Source organism: Bos indicus, chromosome 5 (assembly GCF_029378745.1).
Source record: "Bos indicus isolate NIAB-ARS_2022 breed Sahiwal x Tharparkar chromosome 5, NIAB-ARS_B.indTharparkar_mat_pri_1.0, whole genome shotgun sequence".
NCBI lineage: Eukaryota > Metazoa > Chordata > Mammalia > Artiodactyla > Bovidae > Bos > Bos indicus.
In genome coordinates, this window is record NC_091764.1 from 108,067,071 (window position 1) to 108,086,809 (window position 19,739).

A 19,739-nucleotide genomic window follows, 5' to 3' on the forward strand; every position below is an offset into this window, starting at 1 on the left:
GTAGGTGATCTAGTGACAGGGGTCGGAACACGGCAGCGTCACTTCTGTGCACAGTGGCCAGTGCGTCCCAAGTGGCCCCGGAATAGAATTCTCCACATTCTGAAAGCTGATAGAACCGGGATTTCTTGATTTCAGGTTCCATACGGGTTCGCCCACAGGCTTCCCTGGTGGCGCAGAGGTTAAAGCATCTGCCTGCAATGTGGGAGACCTGGGTTCGATCCCTGGGTTGGGAAGATCCCCTGGAGAAGGAAATGGCAACCCACTCCAGTGTTCTTACCTGGAAAATCCCATGGACGGAGGAGCCTGGTGGGCTACAGTCCATGGGGTAGCAAAGAGTCGGACAGGACTGAGCGACTTCACTCATGGGTTCGCCCACAGGACATTCTCTACTCCATGCAGTTCCAGGATTCTGTACCTGTGAATTTGTCTCCTTGCTAAAATGTACTTGTGACCCCAGAGTCGCAGCACGCTGGCAGGGCTTCTGAGGATGTTTGCAGATGCACACAAGTGCTGCCTGAACACGTGCGTGTTCCCAGTTGCAGTGGGGGGTGGGTGGGGGCGATGCTGACCTTCTCGGTTCAGCCTCTTCTGGAGACAAGTGTCCTACTCCATGTCTACTTGGTGCCATGTTTTCGTAGTTATATACTTGTCGTTCATGTTTCTGCTGTTGAGATTGGGTGTCATGGTAAAGTGCTGCCTGGTGTTCTCAAGTGCAGAAGGGCTGGGCCAGGCCTCTCAGAGAAAATCTGTGTACCTGGTAAACACCAGTTGTGTGCTGTGGGCCCTAGGTTCAGTGTTAATGACCCAACAACACATGTCGAAGAAGATGTCTTTAAACAGAAATACACACAGATGGTCAGTTGACAGAAATGCCGTGGCAAGAGACTTGCAGGCCCCTCACCTGGAGCAACTTCACAGAGCACGCTGACTCCAGGAACTGCGGATTTACTATGTATCTGAGAAATCCGAGGGGTAGGGGGCCACGAAAGTTAATTAGAAAAGGAGAAAAACTTAACTTTTGACTCAGAGACTACATAAGGCTTTGTGTGTGTGTGTGTGTGTGTGTGTGTGTGTGTGTGTGTTAGTTGCTCAGCCATGTCTGACTCTTTGCAACCCTCCAGATCCTGTGGAGCTCACCAGGCTCCTCTGTCCTTGGGATTTTACAGGCAAGAACACTGGAGTGGGTTGCTGTCCTCCAGGGGATCGTCCTGACCCAGGGATTGAACCCAGATCTCCTGCATTGCAAGCAGATTCTTTACCATCTGAGCCAGGCAGATGCAAATACACATATATAAAGTATGCAAAACTATGTCGTTCCTCTAGTTACTGCATGTGCAGAATATAGGAAAATATTAATGATGACGGCTGATGTAACTGCGCAGCCTTTCCCTGCAGACGATGTTTTGTGTTGAACGAGTGGTCTGATGTCCCCACCTCCTCAGCTCTCTTTGGAGAGCGGTCAGAACCGGCTGTACTAAGGCCAGGCTTCTCACATTCCATACCCGGGCCTCCGAGGAGGAAGGGCAGGGGCCTCGCAGCTGCTGTTTATCCCACTCTCGTTTGCAGCCGGAGGACAATGGACCTGCTGGTGGAGGGAGGAGAGGAGCGCTCCATTGTTGGTGCGGTGGAAAGCGGGGCTCTGGGCGTGGGGATCTCTGCGTGCTCCTCTCCTCCCATCCCGAGTTCTCTCAGGAGCTCAGCCGCTTTCAGAGATGTGCTGTCATGCTGGGAAGTCAGGGGAGAAATCTGCTGTCAGTGCAATGCTGAACCACACAGGCGCTAGGGACACAGTCTAGAACTCGGAGCACACTTAGCCCAGAGGAGCCCCTCTTGCAGGCCTGGGTGGGCTCGCTGTGCAGGGGTGAGGCGTCTGCAAGGAGAGGCCCTACTCATGTGGATGGGATGGAGCAGGACTCCATCGAGTCAGGACAATGAAAGGTCATCTGTCAGTTCAGTGTATGTGAGCGCTCTCACTTCTTCCTTTTATTTTGTTTGTGTTCTATCTTGAAGGGCTTGTAACTTTTATACACATTGTCCATTTCTGATCCATCCCAGCAGCAAGGCTGACTGCGCTCCTGGCTGTTCCCTTACTCCCACCTTTAGGGGCATCTGATGGCCAGTGTGGAAGGGGCTGCACGTCACGCTCCCGGGTTTCACTCCCATGTGCTCATTTTGCCTGGAGCCCCTACTTGACAGAATGATGTCTTAGTCTCTTCTTTTGTGCCTTGATCTTCTCGTCCCACCTCTCCCTGACCTGCTGCACGGCATCATCCAAGTCCTACTACAACTTGTAATAGATGTGCCTACAAAGGTGGTCCCCCACTATGGATCCGTAGGGGTTGGGACTTGCAAAGCCAGGAGGAAGAAAGAGAAAAGTAGTGGTGTCACTGGAAAGAGGAGAGGGAGCCGGAGTAAGAAGAGATTTTGCTACAAGATCCCAGAAATATTCAGAGAACCAGCTCCCAGCTCATGTTTCCAAATTGTTTTGTTTGTTGCCCTTTGATTTTAAAGTTCAATCGGACACTGTATTCCCAGCCATTTGTGTTATTTTCTCTGAGTGTCTCATTTCTTACCTCTGGGCTCCCTTGCTCATCTTTCATTGTTCATTTTATCCTCACTCTCTGAATCCTCACCCTCCTAGTTTCCCCGCTGCTTCCACAGGTTCTAGAACCCCATCTTCACTCAAAGCATCTGTGGTGACAGTTACACATACGGAGCTGGTTATGGGTGTGATGCGATGGTGAATGCCTATATGAGGCTGATTCTAGCATGACCCCTGTCATAGGAGGAAGCTGGAGCACAGGGGGGTCAGTAACCTCACCAAGGTCACCGAGCTGAGGAAGACAAAGCCGAGGGTTCCTACCTAGCTGCTCTGTGCTCGTCACCAACCCACACAGACCCTCTTCCAGCAAATGACCTGCTTTGTACTAACATGGCCACATTTTTAAAAAATTTATTGTACTGAAGTATAGTTGATTTACAATGTATCAATTTTTTCTGTACAGCAAAATGATTCAGTTATACATATATATTCTTTCTCTTTCATATTCTTTCCCATTATGGTTTATCACCGGATGTTGAATATGATTCCCTGTGCTATACAGTAGGATCTTGTTGTTTTTCCATTTTGTATGTAATAGTTTGCACCTGGTAATCCCAAATTCCCAATCCATCCTTCCCCCAACCCCTACCCCCACCCCCTGCTTGGCAATCACAAGTTTGCTGTCTGTATCTGTGAATCTCTTTCATTGTTGTAGTGTCTGACTCTTTGTGACCCCCATGGACTGCAGCATGTCAGGCTCCCCTGTCTTCCACTATCTCCTGGAGTTTGCTCAAACTCATGTCCATTGAGTCAGGGATGCTGTCTAACCATCTCATCCTCTTTCACCCCCTTCTCCTTTTGCCTTCAGTCTTTCCCAGCATCAGCGTCTTTTCCAATGAGTCGGCTCTTTGCATGAGGTGGCCGCAATATTGGAGCTTCAGCTTCAGCATCAGTCCTTTCCCCCGGCTTGGCACTCACACACCCACGCTGTGTCTGGGAGTCTGTGCCATAGACAAGTTCATTTGCGTCATGTTTTAGATTCCACATATAAGTGATATCATATGGTAGCCTGGCCACCTTCTCGTTGGTGTTTGTGGTCAGCAGTCTTTCTCAGAAACTACTACAGTGGACATGGTGATCTGCCGCACAGACTCCCCTTCAAGGATGGAGATGTGGCCCCAGCTTCTGGCTTCAGAACCCATCTCAGCTGCAGAGGGTCCCCAAGCTCAAGGTCATGTTCGTTCCAAGACAGCCCACATCCAGTGACCAAGGAGGGTGTGTAGACTGCTGTTCTGGCCCAGCACAGAATTATGTGACAAGACCTTTTGGTTCCCGAGTGTCCTGCTGGGCTGGGCAAGACTGCCATCAACGCCTGCATGGCAGCTCAACTCCTCCTTCTGCTCAATCCTGCTTCCTCCTCCACTATGGACCCCAGAGGCATTCTCCAATAAACTGAGACTGTTACCGTGGGCCTCGGGCACTTGGAGAAGAGTACCATCTTCACTCTGTAGCCTAAATTAAAGGAAAGGGACAGATCTAAGGAAAAGCCAAGGCCAAAGAAAATATTGATGATGAGTTTTAAAGATGCCAGACTTATCACCTTGTATCACTTTAATCCAGTCTTCTCCACTGATCATTTCTGGGTGATTTTGTTATCCTCTGAAACTTTTATGTAACAGTATGGCAGTTCCTCAAAAAAATTAAAAATAGAATTACCTTATGATCCAGCAATCCTGCTTCTGGGTATGTACCCGAAGGAAGTGAAAAATATTTAATACACCCGTGTTCACCGCAGCATGATTCACTGTAGCCGAAAGGTGGAAGCAACCCCAAATCCATCAGCAGATGAATAGGTAAGCAAAATGTGGTGTATGCACATGCTGGAGTATTATTCAGCATTCAAAAGGAAGGAGACTCTGACACATGCTGCAACATGGATGGACTGTGAGAGTATTATGTCAAATGAAATAGGCCAGACACAGAAAGACAACTATTGTATGATTGCCCTCAAATGAGGAAGACCAGTCAGATTCACTGAGACCGAAAGAAGAATGGTGGTGCCAGGGGCTGGGTGGGGGGAGGATAGTTGCTATTTAATAGGGGCAGAGCTTCAGTTTTACAAGACGCAGAGGGTTCTGGGGTTTGGTTGCACAATAGTGTGAATATACTTGATACTACTCAACTGCACACTTAAAGATGCTTAAGATGGCAGATTTTACGTTTGGTCTATTTTACCGCAATTGAAAAAAAAAAAACCAAACTTTCATGTGGCAAGATGTCAAAATTAAATTTCAGCAAAGGAGCATTTTAGAGAGCATGTCTCAGACTTTTTCCTGTGTACACAGTTCTCTGAAAATGGTCACGATCTGAGATCCTGCCTGGCGTAAGCCTTTGAAGGAGAGAGGTGAATCCCCCCACAGGATACGGCTGGAGAAAGACAAAGCCCTGAAGAATCATGGAAAAGAACAAGCAGGAAGTTCTCAGGGGAAACGGTGCCAAGTGCAGGAGGGCCTGCCACAGGGTTGGCCGTGCCGTGGCTGCAGGACAGGCGCTTCTGGTGTCCAGCGAAGACGATCTGAAGGCAGGAATAGAGTGGGAAGAGCACCTGGGTTCCTGGCTGCACTCCCCCTGGAGCAGGGGATGCACCACGGTCAAAGGAAATGGTCAGGAAGAGTCATTTTCCGTGCCCCTTGGAGGAGGGCAGTCACAACAGCAGGTGCTAAACAGGAAGAAGCAAAGCAATGGTTTTGAAGTCCATTCAGCACCTAGAAGGGCTCAAAGACTGAGGTTCCAAAGGCAGAGGTGACAGGAGGGTGGAGGTGGGATGAATGGAGAGGTTGGGATTGACATAGATACTCTACTATGTGTAAAATAGATAACTAACGAGAACCTTATTGGTTAACAGGAGTTGGTGATGGACAAGGAAGCCTGGCATGCTGCAGTCCATGGGGTCGCAGAGTTGGACCTGACTGAGTGACTCAAAATTCTCCAAGCCAGGCTTCAGCAATATGTGAACCATGAACTTGCAGATGTTCAAGCTTGTTTGAGAAAAGGCAGAGGAACCAGAGATCAAATTGTCAACATCCACTGGATCATCGAAAAAGCAAGAGAGTTGCAGAAAAACATCTATTTCTGCTTTATTGACTATGCCAAAGCCTTTGACTGTGTGGCTCACAATAAACTGTGGAAAATTCTGAAAGAGATGGGAATACCAGACCACCTGCTCTGCCTCTTGAGAAACCTGTATGCAGGTCAGGAAGCAACAGTTAGAACTGGACATGGAACAACAGACTAGTTCCAAATAGGAAAAGGAGTACATCAAGGCTGTATATTGTCACCCTGCTTATTTAACTTCTATGCAGAGTACATCATGAGAAATGCTGGGCTGGAAGAAGCACAGGCTGGACTCAAGATTGCCAGGAGAAATATCACTAACCTCAGATATGCAGATGACACCACCCTTATGGCAGAAAGTGAAGAAGAACTAAAGAGCCTTTTGATGAAAGTGAAAGAGGAGAGTGAAAAGTTGGCTTAAAGCTCAACATTCAGAAAACAAAGATCATGGCATTCAGTCCCATCACTTCAGGCAAATAGATGGGGAAACAGTGGAAACAGTGTCAGTTTTTTGGGCTCCAAAATCACTGCAGATTGTGACTGCAGCCATGAAATTAAAAGACGCTTACTCCTTGGAAGGAAAGTTATGACCAACCTAGACAGCATATTAAAAAGCAGAGACATTACTTTGCCAACAAAGGTCCATCTAGTCAAGGCTATGGTTTTTCCAGTAGTCGTGTATGGATGTGAGAGTTGGACTGTAAAGAAAGCTGAGCGCCGAAGAATGGATGCTTTTGAACTGTGGTGTTGGAGAAGACACATTGAGAGTCCCTTGGACTGCAAGGAGATCCAACCAGTCCATCCTAAAGGAGATCAGTCCTGGGTGTTCATTGGAAGGACTGGTGTTGAAGCTGAAACTCCAATACTTTGGCCACCTGATGCAAAGAGCTGATTCATTTGAAAAGACCCTGATGTTGGGGAAAATTGAGGGCAGGAGGAGAAGGGGACGACAGAGGATGAGATGGTTGGATGGCATCACCGACTCAATGGACATGAGTTTGGGTAGGCTCCAGGAGTTGGTAATGGTCATGGAGGCCTGGTGTGCTACAGTTCATGGGGTTGCAAAGAGTCAGACACGACTGAGCGACTGAACTGAACTAAATGAGAACCTGCTGTACAGCACAGGGAGCTCTACTCAGTGCTCTGTGGTGACCTAAATGGACTTAGTGTTATTTGCTCAGTCGTGTCTAACTCTTTGCGACTCCATGGACTGTAGCCCACCAGGCTCCTCTGTCCATGGAGTTCTCCAGGCAAGAATACTGGAGTGGGTTGCCAGTTCCTTCTCCAAGGGATCTTCCCAACCCAGGGATTGAACCAGGTCTCCTGGGGCTCCTTCATTGCAGGCAGATTCTTTGCCATCTGAGCCAGGGAAGCCTGACCTAAATGGGACGAAAATCCAAAAGAGAAGGGAAATATGTATACATATAGCTGATTCATTTTGCTGCACAGCAAAAAACAATAACATTGTAAAGCAACCATACGCCAATAAAATTAGTAAAAGCAAACAAAATGATACAAATAAAATGATACAAAAATAAACAAATAAAAGCAGAGATGACAGAGCAGGATGGGTAGTCGAGTATCAGACTGAGGATTCTAGCTGCCTGCGGTAGAAGCTGAAAAGACACCTGGATGGTACGTCTGAGTGTCTCCTGAATCAGGCGGTGAGCTGGCCTGGGCCTTGGCTCATTACAACCAAAGAGCAGCCAAACAAGGAGGTCAAGAGGGGAGCTCAACCTTGAAGGAGTTGGATTTCAGAGTAACCGGAGCCAACCATCCAGCCTGAAGCTGCTTTTTTCAAAGTGTCGTCACCACCAGGCACCAACAGCAGCTGCAGATGCCCCCACTCGACACACAGGTGTGTGCTCATCACACACCTGTCCTGCTCATCACGTCACCTTATCACGTATTCCAGAGGCCTGTAAAAAATTGCTTTATTAAAGATGTTATCTGGGTGCCCTGGATGTTACTGAAGGGGTTCCTTTGAAGGGCTTTTAACATTATTCTCTTCCTTCCGTCCTTCCTTCTTTCCTTTCTTTTGGCACTGTTTTCTGTTTTTTCAATTGTGACAAAATACATAAAACATAAAATTTGCCATTTTAGTCATTAAAAAATATATATTTATTTATTTGGCTGCACTGTGTCTTAATTGAAGCATGCAGAATCTTACCTGCAGCATGTAGAATCTAATTCCCAGACCACGAATTGAACCTGGGGACCCTGCATTGGGAGCACAGAGTCTTAGCCATTGGACCACCAGGGAAGTCCCCGTTTTAACCATTTTTAAGTACGTAATTCAGTGACATTAATTACCTTCAGCATGTTCTACAACCATCACCAATATCTATTTCCAAAACTTTTTTGTGACCCAGCATGGACACTCTGTACCCACTAAGCAGTAACCACCTCCCTCCCTCCCCAGACCTTGGTATAACCTCTGGTCTACTTTCCGTCTCTAGGAATGTGTCTACTTCAAGTAACTTATACAAGCACATTCATTCTTTTGCTTCTGGCTTAGTTTACATAGTCAACTTCTTCAAGGTTCATCCTTGTTGTTGCCAGCACCAGGATCTCCTTCCTATTTAGGACTGAATAATATTCCTGTGTTGGAGAAGGAAATGGCACCCCACTCCAGTATTCTTGCCTGGAAAATGCCATGGACGGAGAAGCCTGGTAGGCTGCAGTCCATGGAGTCGCTAAGAGTCGGACACGACTGAGCGACTTCTCTTTCACTTTTCACTTTCATGCACTGGAGAAGGAAATGGCAACCCACTCCAGTGTTCTTGCCTGGAGAATCCCAGGGACGGGGGAGCCTGGTGGGCTGCCGTCTATGGGGTCGCACAGAGTCGGACACGACTGACGAGACTTGGCAGCAGCAGCAATATTCCTGTGTATGGATGGACCACGTTTTGTTTCTCCATCCATCTGTGGAGCTCCTTTTGACTACGGTGAGTGATGCTGCCATGAACATGGGTGCAACATATCTGTCTGAGTTCCTGCTTTCAATTCCTTTGGGTGTATACCCAGAAGTGGAATGACTGGATCATATGGTCGTACTATGTTTAGCTTTTGAGGAACTGTCAGACTGTTTTCCATGAGGGCTGCACTATTTTACATTCCCATCAGCAATGCACAAGTGTTTGAATTTCTCCACGTCCTTACCAACATTTGTTACTTTCGTTTTTTAAAAGAATACATTACGTATAATAACCATTCCAGTGGCTGTGAAGTGATATCTGATTGTGGTCTTGATTTGTTTTTCCCTAATGACTAGTGATTTGATCATCTTTTTATGTGCTTACTAGTCATCTGAGTATATACTTTGGAGAAATATCTATTCAAGCCTTCTGCTCATTTTTATATTGAGTGGTATTTTTTTGTTTGTTTGTTATTGAATTGTAGTCACTCTTTATATCTTCTGGATACTGATTCCTTATCTGATATATGATGTGAAAATATCTCCCCCACCCCATGTTTTTTTAAATGTTTGTTTGTGTGGCTGCACTGGATCTTAGTTGCGGTAAGTGGAATCTTTAGTAGGGCCATGAGACTCCTAGTTGCAGCATATGGAATATAGTTCTGTGACCAGGGTTCAAAGCCGGGGCCCCTGCACTGGGAGCTCAGACTCTTAGCTGCTGGACCCCCAGGGAAGCCCTTCCCCCCATTCTGTAGTCTGTCTTTTCATTCTCTTGATAGTATTCTTGGATGCACAAATGTTCCTTTGTTTGTTTGTTTCTGAAAAATAACTTTTATTCTGAATCAGTGATAAGCTACGTATTCATCTGCCACTATTTCAAGTCACAGTTATATTCACATCTGTCCTTTGAAACACTGAACCGTTTTTTCTACCAAAAATACGAAACGCTTCACGAATTTGCCTGTCATCCTTGCGCAGGGGCCATGCTAATCTTCTCTATATCGTTCCAATTTTAGTATGTGTGCTGCTGAAGCGAGCACGCACAAATGTCCTTAATTTTGATCAAATCCAATTTATTAACTTCTTTTGTTGCTTCTGCTTTTGTTGTCAGGTGCCAAGTCACTGTCAGATCCAATGTCATGAGAACGTCCCCTATATTTTCCTCTAAGAGGTTTACAGTTTCAGCACTTATGTTTAGGTCTTCCATCTATTTTGAGTTAGTTTTGTGTATGGAGTAAGGAAAGGAGCCAATTTCAGGCATGTGACTATTTAGACTTCCCAGCACCATTTGTTGGAAAGACTATCCTTCCCATTTCTTATTTTCTTTTATGTTTACATATTTTTAAGTTCCCTGCTAAGGTAAGGAAAGTGGGGATTACTTAAACTGTAAGCAGTTGATGAGCAAAATATATTACATTTAGGTAAATACAATATTGAAACCAGATAACTCTTCTGTGGATCTGTGTTAATATTACAGATCTAAGTCTCACCTCTTCCATGATGCCCTACTTCTTCATCCTGAAACAATTTCGTCCTGTATCAGACTCTTAGCTTTCATGGCCTATATTTTTTTGCATGAATTTTTATTTTTAAAAAATTAGTCATTATGATTATTATTTTAATGTTTTATCTAGTTACTTACTTATTTGGCTGCACCAGGTCTTTGCTGCAGTTTGTGAGATCTCTTTTTAGTTGCAGCATGTGGATCTAGTTCCCCGACCAGGGGTTGAACCTGGGCCCCCTGCATTGGGAGTGTGGAGTCTTAGCCACTGGACCCCTGGGCAAGTCCCTTGCGTGGATTTTTAAATTGAAATGTATTTGACATTAGCAGTGTGTAAAGTTAAGGTGTTTTAATTTTTAAAAAATTATCAATTGGCACTTTTTACTCCAGGGCCCCAGTTATTTTTCTCACAAACTATAGAAGTTTATTTTTCACAGTGTTTGATGAGGACTCACTTCCTAGACTACATCTTCTCTGTAGCTGGCAGACTGATGCTGGCAGGAAACCTTAGCTCCTCTTTGGTTTTCTCTGTAAGGATTCTCAAGTGTCCTCACGATGTGGTACCCAACTGTCCCCAGAGGAGCGATCTAGGAGACCAAGGAAGAGGCTCCCATGATCTCTTGGACAGCTCATTATGATTCACTGAATGTCAGGCTAAGGATCCACGTGAGGCATGACTTTACACTACAGCCTACCAGGCTCCTCCATCCATGGGATTTTTCCAGGCAAGACTACTGGAGTGGGGTGCCATTGCCTTCTCCAAGGATCCACGTTAGGCATGACTTTACACTGCAGCCCACCAGGCTCCTCCGTCCATGGATTCTCCAGGCAAGAGTACTGGAGTGGGGTGCCATTGCCTTCTCCAAGGATCTATGTTAGGCATGACTTTACACTGCAGCCCACCAGGCTCCTCCGTCCATGGATTCTCCAGGCAAGAGTACTGGAATGGGATGCCATCGCCTTCTCCGTACATGCATCCAGTGTCCTCTAATGCAAGGTCAGGCTGAGAAGTCTCGCCGTCTGACGTCTGCAAGATGGAGGCCCTGGAGAGCTGGTGCAACAGCTCCATCCAAATCTGAGGTCCCAAGAACCAGGGGGGCCAATGGTGTGAGTCCTGTGGAGAAGCCACTGGCTCTTCTTGGGCACAGTTCTCGGGGACTGAGATTGGGGATACCCAAAGAATCCCCTCGGTGCTCAGGCACACACTGCCTGGGAGTGCAGGTGAGTCGGTGCCCCATGGGGCGAACCTTGACCCATGGGATCAGGAAGCAGTCCTTCCTGAGCGAAGGGGGTGGATGATTCTGAGGCCCTTCAGCACGGCTCCTTGGAAAGTGCTAAGGACACGCAGCCTCAGTTCCCTACAACAGTCTTCCCAAAAATACACCTTTGTATTGGTTTTCCTCCTTTCCTGTCTCACCGTCCCCAGTTCCTGCCCACCTACCCCCACCCCCTACCACCAACGCTTCTACTCAGACTTTGGTCTCAATCCTTGCTTTCCAGGAAGAACACAGGCTAACACAGTAGCCCTAGTCTTCTGATAGGTCTTCTTCTTTTTTTTTTTTAAATCAGAAACAAATGATTTCTTGTAAGCAGTGATACAAGACAAAAGGAAAGTAAATGTTAAGAGTCAGCAAGGAAGGGTATGGCTCTGTGATCAAGATAGAAATACTTGGTTTCTGTATCAGGCTCAGCAAAGGCGATAGCCTGAAAATAGCCGCTCTTATGGAATCAGCTGTTCTGAAGTCACGGTCAGTTGACCGGAAGCTGTAATTTCCCTGGTCTGTCCTTATAGCGCCTCCGCCCAGGGCATCGTTCTGTGCAGAGGCCGCCGGTGTGATAACTCCGCCTGTGTAACTGGGTTACATGCCAGCCTTTTGGTTTTCTAATCAAAGGTTTATTTCCTTATTTATTTCTTACTTGGTGGCCGCGCCATGTGGCATGCAGGATCTTAGTTCCTTGACCAAGGATCGAACCCATGCCCCTGCGATGGAAGTTTGGAGTCCTAACCACTGGACTTCCAGGGCAGTCCCATTCCTTATTTGTTTTTAAAATGTACAATTTAGTGGTTTTTCAGTATATTCACAAAGTTGTACAATCGTCTCCACCATCTAACTCCCAAATCTTCTCATCTCTCCAAACAGAAACCCGTGTCCATAACCCATCACTCTCAGATCCCCACCAACCACTAGTCCACTCTCTGTCTCATAAATTGGCCCATTCTGGACGCCTACTATTAATGGAACCGTACGTGACCTTTTGTGTCTGGATTCTCTCACTTAGCGTAATGGTTTCAGGGTTCATCTACTTCATAACCTGGGTCAGTACTTCTGAGTTCTTACTTCCTGACACAAGCCAATTCTTTGCCACCAGTTGGTTGCCCAACAATTTTATTCAGTTATTGCACTAACTCCTGGAGTTAGCTCAGACACCACAGATGAAGTACTCAGTCCCACAAGACTGCCCCCACATGAGAAACAAGCTGCACATTTCTGCCCAGGCAGCTGCAAATTCAGAGGGTCCTATGACCCCTTCCCCCACTTAAGTTTGATACCTCACTGGGATGACTCCAGCTCGAAAATCGGGAGACCGCTTGACATACTAGTTTGTTGTCGGCACAGACATGGAAGAGGTGCAGGCGGTGAAGTGTGGTGAGGCCTCTCAGGGCACACCCTCTGCCAGCACTTTGATGTCTCCATCAACCCAGAAGCTCTCTGAACCCCATTATTTAGGGGGTTTGGGGGAGTTGATGATGCGATTGATTCAATCATTAGCCGTCGGTCATTGAACTCAGTCTCCTGCCCTTCTTCCCTTCTTGATGTTGGGCATGGACCTGAAAGCTGCAACCCTCTCACCATAGCTTGGTCTTTCCTGCTGCCAGCTCCCATCCTGAAGCCACCTAAGAGCCGCCAAGAGTCAGCTCATTAGCATAGACCCAGATGTGATTGAAAGGCGATGGTTATCAATAACAGAAGACTCTCCTATCACTTAGGAAATCCCAGGACTTTAGGAGCTCCATGCCAGGAATCAGGGACAGGGACCAGACATATATTTACTATTGTTCCATAATACTTTATTCCTTGTTATGGCTGAATAGTATTCCATTTGTTTATCCATTCCTCAGTTGAGGGACATTTGGTTTGTTTCTACCTTTTGGCTATTGCAAATAGGGATGGCAGAGCCTGGTGGGCTGCTGTCTATGGGGTTGCACAGAGTCGGACATGACTGAAGCAACTTAGCAGCAGCAGCAGCAGAACAGAACATTTATATGTAAGTTTTATGTTTTCTTTTCTCTTGGGTAAATACCTAGGAATAGAATGGTAACTCCCATGTTTAACTTTTTTAGGAATTGCCAAGCGGTTTCCCAAACACTTGTATTTTTTTTTTTTAAATAACTCTCTATATACATTATTTTGGGCTTTCCCAGTGGCTTAGCAGTAAAGAATCTGTCTGCAATGCAGGACATGAAGGAGATGAGGGTTCGATCCCCAGTTGGGAAGATCTTCTGGAGAAGGAAATAGCAACCCACTGCAGTATTCTTTCCTGGGAAATCCCATGGACAGAGGAGCCAGCGGGCTACGGGCCCCAAAAGAGTCTGAAGTGACTGAACACACACTATTTAGGCTTTATCTCCCCATGAACCTTATAAACTCTCTGAAAGAAGGATCAGTGTTTTCCACTCTCCTGAAAGCACCACAGTTTTTCTCCTAGGGCCTTACACATCAGTATTTGTGTGTGATCACTTACTAGGACAGTGTGCCCTTCACCTTGGTTACTGTTGTTGTGGACTCGCTCAGTTGTGTCTGAGTCTTTGCGACCCCCTGGACTGCAGCACACCAGGCTCGCCTGTCCTTCACCATCTCCCGGAGCTTGCTGAGATTCAGGAGCAACACCAGTCTTACTATCAGTGGGTTGGTGGATGTACACACGGCTTTCTTTGCTTCCTTGCTCTCCTTGCTGGAGGTTGCAGGCAACGGTTGGTGTGTGTATGTTGTAGAAACAGTCAGAGTGTGGTGATGGTATTTGGGTGGTGGCTAAGAGGGAGTGGGCTTCCCTTGTAGCTCAGTCAGTAAAGAATCTGCCTGCAGTACAGGAGACCTGGGTTTGATCCCTGGGTTGGGAAGATCCCCTGGAGAAGTAAATGTCAGCCCACTCCAGTATCCTTGCCTGGAAAATCCCATGGACAGAGAAGCCTGGTAGGCTGCAGTCCAGGGGGTCGCAAAGAGTTGGGTATGACTGAGCGACTAACACTTACTTAAGAGGGAGTGGGATTAGAAGGAGTGGCTTCTTTAGTTCACGTGCTTGTTCAGACCCCGGAAAATGTTGATCAGTTCTCACTGAAAGCGATGTGTCCACTCACGTGAAATATGTGTACTTTGAGGGGATCTATTTATGTTCCACCGGGAGTCATCCTTTCCTGTCAGGAATCTCACCTGCTGCTTTGTCTGTTTGGTCAGATTCCTGGCATATTTTTGTTTCCTGTTGTTTAGTAAAGGTGCTTTTTCTGGGATGTACCAAACCTGGTGATTTTTTTTTTTCTGAAGATTTTTTTTTTTCCTTTTGATTCAATATATTGAGAAAGAAATGGGAAGGTCAGATCCATTCTAGGAGTGCTTCGGGTTGTGTGTTAAATAGCCATTCATTTTGAAACACAAGGACAGGATTGTAATAAAAGGACATGGAACAGTAAAAACAAAAACCCAACAACAAAACAAACGACAAAAACCGAAGTGATGCGTCCAGTTTCTACTGTGCTCACGTTTGTCAGTATCTTCCCTGTACCATCAGCTCATCTCAGCTCTCCATTCATGCACATCTCAGAGCCTCAGCTCAGGCGTTAATCAGGCAGGACTCTTTCATTGGCACATGACAAAAAAAACCAACTTCAGCTTCCTCGTGAGAAAAGACAAAAGCTGTAGGTCTCAGAGTTATCATCTTCAGCGAAGCTGGGTCCATCGCTGTCAGACGGATTGCTCGTGTCCACTGTCCCCCTGAGTCTGTGGGCTCTGTTTTCTTCTGTCTTGACTTTATTCTCAGAAAGATTCTTTCCCTGGCAGCACGTCGTCCCCCGGAAGCTCCCTCTGCCGCTCACTGTGTCTTTGACATAAATCCTGGGAAGCGAGGCAGCGACCAGGAGCTCGGCTGGTCAGAAGAGCCCATGGAACTCACACTCCTCGTCCCACCACCCACCTGAGAGGGAAACGGGCGTGAATGGAGGAAAGAAAGAGGGGGCAGGGAAGAAATGATGAGAACCAGCGGCCTTTACTTGGCAACCAAGCCAACATCTTGGAAACCACCGTCTCAAGAGAAACGTGGCTCCTTGTTGACCTTCTCACTGCGTTAGAGACAGGAGGCTCCGTGTGCCAGGCCCGCTTTGGCAGGGGCGGGCAGGACACTGGAGCTCCAGGGAGAAGGACAGCTGGTTGCTGGTGAGGCTGGAGGAAGGCCCGGAGCAAATCCTTTGTCGCTGGGAACCCGAGCCTCTTGGGAGCTGTCACACGAGGATGGCCTTGGCTGGGGATGCACATAAACCGGCCAAGTTCACAGTCGGCCTCCCTCAGCCTGGACAACCTTTGAGAGAGGCGTGTCTCTTAAATTTGCAGAAATGAGCTGCAGCAGAGGGGAGAACCAACATTTCTCATGGTTGCAATGTGCACACTGTGTCAAAACGTGTTGCTGCATCTATGTTGCGCTAACCTTGAGAAAGCAAGGCTCAGCCCAGCCATGAACAGAAGACGTAATTTTGGGGTTGAGAACTCAAGGAGTTCCAGAATGGCTCCTCCAGATAAATTTATCTTTGCTAGTCATTGTTTACTCCACTGTGTTTTTTACTGTTTTTATTTGAGTGGAAATACACATTTTCCTGGTCATTAAAAGAATAAGATGCACAAGGTTCACAATTCAAGCAGTACAGAAGGATAAGCAATGCTAAGCGATGATATGGACATGGAGAGCCTCCATTATACAAACATGTACGGTCTTGCTCATTCATCTATACATTTGGTGTTTAGTTTAATAGCTAAGTCATGTCTGGCTATTTAACTTAATAGCCCACCAGGCTCCTCTGTCCATGGGATTTCTCAGGCAAGAATACTGGAGTGGGTTGCCATCTCCTTCTCCCGGGGATCTTCCTGACCCAGGGATCAAACCCATGTCTCCTGTGTTGTAGGTGGATTCTTTACTGCTGAGCCACTGAACGCTATTCCAACGAAAATGCTTTCAGAACTTTTTTTACAGCGAAGGTGTACAGAGAAGGTGATGCCAAAGTAAATGCTGAAACGTAAAGGCGCAAAAATTGTAATAAAATTCTGAAAAGAAAAATAGGGTAAAATTAGCCCTAGAAGATTGAAATATATTATAAAATTACCATTATTAAAAGTTTGCCAGTGACACAGGTATAGACCGATTAGTGGTATAAACTAGCTATTCATAAATAGATACAAACATACATGTGGGCTGTATGTGTTTAAGATAAAGGTAGATATTTACATCTAAAGATAGAATTTCAGGATTGGGGTGTGGGGAGATTACTAATAAATGGAATTGAAACATTTAACATACTATCTAGAAAAACAATGCCTCCCGCATTGCAGGCAGACGCTTTAACCTCTGAGCCCCAGGGAAGCCCTAGAAAAACAAAACTGGATCCCTACCTCATTCCTCATATACCAAAACAAATTCCAGATGTGTCAAATGTGTTAGTGTTAAATTGCTTCAGTCGTGTCCGACTCTTTGCAACCTTGTGGACTATAGCTTGCCAGGGTCCTCTGTCCATGGGATTCTCCAGGCAAGAATACTGGAGTGGGTTGCCATTTCCTCCTTTAGATACTTAGATGCTAAAGTATCAAATACTTAGATGCTAAAAATAAAACTGTAAAAGTAAAACATTGGGAGAATTTAAGAAAATAATCTTGGGTGATATCATGGGCCGAACTGTATTTCCTCAGTATTCATATTTTGAAGTCCTAACCCCCAGGATCTCAGAACGTGACTGTTTGGGGAGATAGGGAAGGTAATTAAATTTAAAATAAGGTTGAGGCAGTGGGCTCTAATCCAATATGTTGCTGCTGCTCCTACTCAGTTGCTCAGTAATGTCTGACTCTGTGTGACCCTGTGGACTGTAGCCCACCAGGCTCCTCTGTCCATGGGGAGTCTCCAGGCAAGAGTACTGGAGTAGGTTGCCATTCCCTCCTCCAGGGGATCTTCCCAACCCAGGGATCGAACCCTGGTCTCCTGCATTGCATGTAGACTCTTTACCACTGAGCCACCAGGGAAGCCCAATCTGATATAACTGGTGTCCATGTAAGAGATTAGGACATAGACACTCATAGAGACAAGACACGGGAAGAAGGCAGCTAGCTGTTTACAGCCAAGGAGAGAGGCCTTAGAAGAAACCGACCCTGATAATGCCTTGTTCTTGGACCTCCAGCCTCCAGAACTGCGAGGAGATAAATTTCTATTGTTTAAGCCACCTTGTCCACGGTACTTTGTTACTGCAGGCTTGCAAGCTCATACAGGTGACTAAAGTATTTTAAGCAGCGTATGACATTCAGAAGCTGTAGAAGAAATGCTTGATAAATTTGACTACTTAACAATTTAAAATTTCTGCAGAAGTCTCCAGAAGGGAAAGAGGAAACAGGAGAATTTTATGATCCCCAGGAACTCCCTCCCCTGAGCAAACATGAGGTGAGGGGAGGGGCAGTGCGCTGTCTGTGGGGGGCAGGGAGGATGAGTGGGTAAAAAATGCACGCTTCACACGGTTAACTGTGGTTAATCTCGGACAGGGAAACTTGGAATGATTTTTATTTTCTTTTTAATTTTCTGTATTTTCTAGGGTAAAATTGGATTGCTTTTCTAAACATGAGAAAGAACAATAAGTGTTATAAAAATCATTTTGTATGTGAATCTTACTTTCCTAACTAGACCATATAAACTCTGTAAAGTCTTGAGTGTTGCCCAGACTGAAGTCACTTGGGCAGAAGATGCTTTGCCTGGGGTCAGAATGACCCACGGAGCCATCTGGGCAGCAGGATCAGGGGACTGGGTGTGTGTTACCTGCATCTAATCTCAGAGGCATGTCATCGCCCCCAGTGTGCACCTGGCCTCACGGTACAGTGTTCCAGGGCTCCGTTACTTGGTGGTGTTTTTTGTTTTATTATTTTTGTCTGTGCTGAGTCTTTGTCGCTATGTGCAGGCTTTCTCTAGTTGTGACAAGCAGGAGCGGGGGCTACTCTTTGTTGGGATGCACGGGCTTCTCATTGCAGTGGCTTCTCTTGTTGCTGAGTGTGGGCTTCAGTGGTTGCAGCACTATGGGCTCAGTAGTTGTGGCTGGAGGGCATTAGAGCATGGGCCTAGTAGCAGCATGTGGGCTCAGCAGTTGTGGTGCACAGGTTCAGTTTCCCTGCAGCATGTGGAATCTTCCTGGACCAAGGATCAAACCTGTGTCCCCTGCATTGACAGGTGGATTCGTTACCACTGAGCCACCAGGGAAGTCTGGTGCTGTTTTAAACTTTGGGTGGTACTTCCTGGTCCATTAGAAGGTTGCCACTCACGGGTTTAACATTGGTTGGTGTGAATATCATCCATCATCTTGAATGTTAATTTATGCAAGACGTCTTCTCTGATTTCCTCACCGAGAAGTAATCATTCCTTCCTCTTAAGTTTCATCACATGTGATTCCTACCACCATAGCATCCATCACCTTCTAAATTTGTGTCAAGTTGTGTACACACACACATCTTATCTCCTCTCCCAAATGATGTGTTTCCTGAATCAGGATCCATCCTTCTCTTTAGAAGGACACCACCCTATGAGGTAGGTGTGTTATCTCCACTTTACAAGCGAGAAACATGAGGACCCAGAAGGTTAACAACATCTAGTACAGTAGATTAGTATCTAGTATAGTAGATCTTTGGGCTTCCCAGGTGGCACACTGGTAAAGAATCCATCTGCTGATGCAGGAAATACAAGAGACACGAGTTTGATCCCTGGGTCAGGAAGAGCCCCTGGAGAAGGGCATGGCAACCCACTCCAACATTCTTGCCTGGAGAATCCCATGACAGAGGAGCCTGGTGGGCTGCGGTCCATGGGGTTACAAGAGTTGGACTGAGCACGCACAGCACACACATAGATCTTCAGTAGGTCACGCTGCTGAGTGATGGAGGCTGGATTCACATTCAGGTTGTCTGACCCAAGTCTGCACCCTTCCTTCCTGGGCCTCAGCATCCCCCAGCCATGCTCCCTGCACACTGAAGGCAGCAACAGTGCAGTAGATACTCATCAAATAAGTTCATTAATCTGTGATACAACAAGAAGGCTGGGCAGCTGGTGGGAGACCCTCCCAATTTCCCATGCCTCCTCTGATGGCCAGCATTAGGACAGTTTAGACAGTAAAGGATCTCAGAGTAAAGTCAGGGGGTACTAAAGGGCTAGATCTGCCTCCAGACCACCATCAGACCAAGTCTGACCAATGTGGACATGAGTTGCATTAACCTAGGACACTGCTTCACAATCATATGGAAACCTAGCTAAGCCAGCAACTTCCTAGAGGAGAGGTTACACATCTCAGAGAACAAAATTATGTCACTCTTTGAACCTTGGTGTTGACTGTGTGTTGGGGGTGGGGAAAGGGCGTATATATTGTACATGTTATACACACATACTGGAGT

The 19,739-nt window shown here is 46.4% G+C and overlaps 1 non-coding gene across 1 annotated transcript; it reads right to left on the minus strand.

The window, feature by feature from the left end:
• Window positions 1–9,506: 9,506 nt before the first annotated feature.
• LOC139183396 (U6 spliceosomal RNA) lies at window positions 9,507–9,613 on the minus strand. The gene has a single exon (XR_011566984.1). It is a non-coding gene; the product is annotated as a U6 spliceosomal RNA (small nuclear RNA).
• Between the last annotated feature and the right edge of the window lie 10,126 nt (window positions 9,614–19,739).